The following is a 6,000-nucleotide window of genomic DNA, read 5'->3' as shown; positions in this document are numbered from 1 at the left end:
TTGTCAGACCAAAATGACAATAAAAGTTGTGCACTTTGAAAACGGAGGAAAACATCGGATTTTTCGCCAAAACGCATTCGTGTCCAATAAATTTGTTTGAGATATCTACATGTTCTGCAAGTGCAACATGTGCAAAATCCCTATAAAAGTTACGGGTTCTCGGTTTCCATAGCTCAGTGTTAAGCCACCGACAGGCAATACAGTAACGCCAAGACTGACTGAAGCACAACGCAACAACGCAATTGGTCGCTTGGAAGCAGGCGAATCTCGATCAGATGTTGCCAGAGCTATGAATGTCTACCCAAGCACCATCAAAAGAATATGTAATCGTCACCAACAACATGGATCAACTCGTGACCGTCCACGATCTGGCAGACCTCGTGTGACCACGCCCGCACAAGATCGCTACATCCGGTTACGTCACCTTCGGGATAGGACCACCACTGCGACGTTTGCTGCCTCAACCATACCAGGGCTGCGTAGGATTTCCGATCAGACCGTACGCAACCGTCGACCAGATTCTTAGTCCCCAAGTGCAACCCATCATGGTGAACATCAACGACGTTTTTCAACATGATAACGCCCGTCCTCACACAGCCCGACTCACCACTGTTTCCTTGAGACACCACAACATCAACGTTCTTCCCTGGCCCTCCAGATCACCAGATTTAAACCCCCTCGAACATCTTTGGGACGAGTTGGACCGACGTCTGCGACGGCGACAACCTCAACCGCAAACTCTACATCAGCTTGCAGCAGCTTTGCAGGCTGACTGGACAGCCATTTCACAGGATGTGATTCGTCATCTCATCGCTTCCATGGGCAGGAGATGTCAAGTAGTTATTGACGCTCACGGGGGGCATACTCGTTATTGACGTTAAACTTCAACTAGTGAGCGTGGACTTCGCCTTTGCAGACTTTTGGATGTTCAGCAGTGAATGTGTAAAGTTTCACACATGTCATACAGAACTACCCGGAATAAAGTTGTTAACAATATGTCTCAAATTTTGCCTTTTGCGTTTCTTTTTTTGAAGAGTATATATACAAATGAATAACAAAAATTATAAATTATTATATCGATACCACATATTTCTATTATAATTCGTCAAGCTCAGTAACTAAGCTGTATTTTGTATTCTCAAGACGGCTGGTACGGTTATTAGCACTTTAATTGAAGTACAGAACAACGTTTCGACCTTCTTAGGTCATCTTTAGGTTAACAAAGAGAGAGTTTCCAACTGACCGTTGCCGGACACATGTCATAGAGACGTGAGTGTAAACGTGTACGGTATTACAGGGAGTCTTGATGTTAATAAAGTGTTGTTTTATTGTGTTAATGACGTGTGTTTTATTGTGTTGATGAAGTGTTCTTTTATTATGTTAATGCAGTGTTGTTTTATTGTGTTGATGACGTGTTGTTTTGTCTTTATGAAGCGTTGTTTTATTGTGTTGATGAATTATTGTTTTATTGTGTTGATGAAATCTCGTTTTATTGTGTTGATAAAGTCTTGTTTTATTGTGTTGATGAAGTGTTGTTTTATTGTGTTAATGAAGTGTTGTTTTATTGTGTTGATGAAGTGTTGTTTTATTGTGTTGATGAAGTGTTCTTTTATTGTGTTGATGACGTGTTTTTTGTGTTGATGACGTGTTGTTTTGTGTTGATGAAGCGTTGTTTTATTGTGTTCATGAATTATTGTTTTATTGTGTTCATGAAGTGTTGTTTTATTGTGTTGATGAAGTGTTGTTTTATTGTGTTAATGAAGTGTTGTTTTATTGTGTTGATGAAGTGTTCTTTTATTGTGTTGATGACGTGTTGTTTTGTGTTGATGAAGTGTCGTTTTATTGTGTTGATGAAGTGTTGTTTTATTGTGTTGATGAAGTGTTGTTTTATTGTGTTGATGAAGTGTTCTTTTATTGTGTTGATGACGTGTTTTTGTGTTCATGAAGTGTTGTTTTATTGTGTTGGTGAAGTGTTGTTTTATTGTGTTGATGAAGTGTTGTTTTATTGTGTTGATGAAGTGTTGTTTTATTCTGTTGATGAAGTGTTGTTTTATTGTGTTGATGAAGTGTTTTATTGTGTTGTTGAATTATTGTTTTATTGTGTTGATGAAGTGTTTTATTGTGTTAATGAAGTGTTGTTTTATTGTGTTGATGAAGTGTTCTTTTATTGTGTTGATTTCATCGTTAATTGTATCGGGTGAACATAGCTTTGTGGCTGTGTTTATTTGGTGTCTTAACATGTTGAGTTTTTGTTTTGTTTCATGTGCAAGGGCCCAGGGAATAAAAAGTCCAGTATTGCGATTTTTCTGTGGATTTTTGTTTTGAATTGTATATCGGTTCTTGTGATCGTGAGGTTAAGAAATGATATTTGATTAGTGTTTTCGTGTTTACAGATGAACTTAATGTTGGAAAGTACAGAGTTAACGCGATTGAAAAACTAAGTGTGTGTTCTGTAGATGTGAATCCAGCAATTGTATCATCAACATACTTGTACCAGTATAGTGGTGGGTGTGAGGCTGAATTGATCGCTTGTGATTCAATCTGTGTCATAAAAATGTTGACTAGAACTGGTGACACAGGATTTCCCATACTTAGGCCATTTATCTGTAGGTAGTGTTGGTTATTGAACATAAAGTTAGTTTTGGTGGTAGTGAGTTCTATAAGGGTTTCTAAATGGTTGCTGTGGATGTGTTAAAGCTATCATCTTGCAGGCTTCAGTAGTTATTACTTCTGTGAATAGGGAGATTACATCAAAACTAACCATTAAGAGTTTATGATTTAGTTGATTCTGAATATATTTAATGCAAAAAGAGTCTTTGAAAAAAGGAGTCGGCTTATTCAACAAGCTGTGACATGTTCCCACTAAGCCTACTAACTTCAAAACACATTTTATACAAATATAATTAAGCACGTAGCCTGAAGCTTTGCTATAAGAAAAAAAAAAAACACACACACAGACACACATAGACATATAATGTTTATTTCACAAACTTTAATTTTGACATCGAGTAAACTCTGTGGTAAATCATTTTGCTACAAAACAATGTGGTTAACCACTATTATAGAATAACAAAACGCACCATTTTCTTTCATAAATTTTTGAGAACTGAACTTTCTTGGACACTTGTCGACTACGATAATAAGTACATTATATACAATGTTGTCTACTCTTTCACGCATAAACAGGAGAAAATGGTCCTTGTAGAACTTGTTGTTGTATGTCTATGTTTGACAGTTCTTTTTGACGATTTTATTATGCTGAGATTATGTGAAGGAAGTCCAACTGGATTAAAATATTATCCTATTTCAACTCAACCAATGTAAATACTGACCCATTGAGTACCAGATTTATGAACTGAATCCAGACTATGTATAATAATTGTTTTTTTTCTGCATAATAAGGCACATGACTACAGGCAGAGCACACCTCCAGACTTCGTTCTCGTACAAATAAAAATGTGAAAATATTAAATAACTTTCTAAATATTTCATAGCTTCTTACAGACAATGTTCGATAGAATACCTGCTGTTTCGCTTTCAAAAGTCATCGAGACAACCATTATGACATGCTCTGTGTGGTCACTGATGTCCAACTAGTTATACTTTGACTGTTCGGTAATGCAAATATCTTCACATGATCACGCCCACACAGATATATAGTGCTTCTATAAAAGAAGGATGATAGTCTTATTGTCGTAACACGTCATCAACCGCGAGAAAGAAGTGCACGAGACGGTTTATTAAAATACAGTGTCACTATACATTTATACCACACTTAATACTGAAAATAAACTGTTCAAACTCTATGTACTCACGTGTTTTTTACCCAAATGTAACGTTCGTCATACTTTAACCAAAATGTTTATATGATATTCAATTTGAAAATCAGTAAACATAATTACTTCCCAATATACAGTGACACAAGATACGAAGTGTGTATTTACCATATTTGACGGGACATTTCAGTTAAGGCCCGGTATGGCCAGGTGGTTGAAGCAATCGACTCGTAATCTGAGGATCGTGCGTTCGAATCCTTGTCACACCAAACATGCTCGCCCAAGAATTGACGGTAGCTGGCGATGACTATCTGCTTTCCCTCTAGTCTTACACTACTAAATTAGGGACGGCTAACGCAAATAACCCTCGTGTAGCTTTGCGGAAGCCTGGCATGGCCAAGTGCGTTAAAACGTGCGACTCGTAATCTGAGGGTCACGGGTTCGAATCACCGTCGCGCCAAACGTGCTCCCCCATTCAGCCGTGGGGGCGTTATAATGTGACGGTTATTCCCACTGTTCGTTGGTAAAAGAGTAGCCCAAAAGTTGGCGATGGATGGTGATGATTATCTGCCTTCCCTCTAGTCTTACACTGTTAAATTAGGGACGGTTAGCGCAAATAGCCCTCGTGTAGCTTTGCACGAAATTAAAAACAAATAAACTTCTCAGTTAACATATAATGTTGCTGCATTTTCTTTCTCCCAATCCACAGCAAATGGTCAGACGTTCAAACTGTGTCAGTCAACTTAGAATATTTTTTGGCAAAATGCGTGATCTGTCCAATTATAATTCACGATATTTACATAATCATGTATAATGTATAAGATTTTATTCCACAATAAAACGAATTACGTACTTGAGTGTGAACAGATTTCGTTGATTTAAGGTAGTGTCTATAAACTAGTTCACAAGTTCTGTTTAAAACAAACAGTTTAATTTTTATCTAAATCTTAACAAGCTTCCAACACATGTTACATTTCTTCATGACTGTTTCATACTCAGAAAATGTAATTTTTTTTTTCCAAGCTGACATAGATTTTTGAAACAGTATTACAGTAAAATGTATTATTTTTTTCCGCGTAAGAAATCAGTGCTAAAACCTAACTTTATGTACAATATAATATTTATACGTACTAATTTAACAAAACATCGAACACATTTTTTTGTTAATAAACGATACTGGAAAAAGTAGTTGACAATCACAACTGTAAGTTCCCCGCTGGTACAGCCGTAAGTCTACGGATTCATAACGCTAAAATGAGCGGCTCGATTCCCTCTCGGTTGACAGAGTAGATAATCCCATGTGGCTTTGCTACAATAACACACACATAAAGAACGTTTCGTTAACGTGTAAAAGAACGTTTAGTTATAAATCAGGTGATTACGTTTCGACTATTTCGAAACAGGTAATTCCTCACGTGGATCTTGAAACAGTTGCCCTATGATGAATTATTATTTTCATAAACAGATCATCAATCATACAAAACCGTCAGTTACAAATCAGTGTTCTTCAACTTTCTTACGTAAAACTCATTTCTCATCACAGATTAATATACTGTCCTTAGTATATGTAAGTAAAATCTCAGTGTGAAGCATGTATATAAAACACATACTGAACACTTTGTTGATATGTCTTCAAGATAAACACATAAATACTCTTTCAGGCCAAGCAGCCCTAGGTGGTTAGGGCGCTCGTCTAACTAAAGATGTTCGCGTTTCAGCAGTGGGGACATTATAATGATATGGTCAATCCCACTATTCGTTAGTAAAAATGTACCCCCAGTGACACAGCGGTATGTCTGCGAACTTACAACGTTAAAAACCGGGTTTCGACACCCTTGGTGGGCAGAGAACAGATAGCCCATCGTGTATCCTTGTACTTAACTTCAAACCTATAACATACACGTATTAGTACATCTCGAAGTTTTATTTTTAAATGTTTCAGTATTTTCGTTATACGTCATTTTATTTACATATTAAAATCATATTACATCGGATTATCGCGTGTGTGTATATAGACAACATTGTATATATATATATTATATTTATTATCGGTATCAGTATGTGTCCAAACAAAGTTCAGTCCTCAAATATTTGTGAGAAAATGGTGGATTTTGCTATTCTTTAAGAGCAATTAAAAATGTAAACTATGATCTAACCCGTATAACTGATTACTTCAGATTTGTTAAATTCCTACAGACAGTAAGACTACCGTTAAAATAACGGT

This window comes from Tachypleus tridentatus, chromosome 13 (assembly GCF_004210375.1).
Source record: "Tachypleus tridentatus isolate NWPU-2018 chromosome 13, ASM421037v1, whole genome shotgun sequence".
NCBI lineage: Eukaryota > Metazoa > Arthropoda > Merostomata > Xiphosura > Limulidae > Tachypleus > Tachypleus tridentatus.
The sequence above is the reverse complement of the archived record's forward strand: the minus strand, read 5'-3'. Positions refer to the sequence as shown.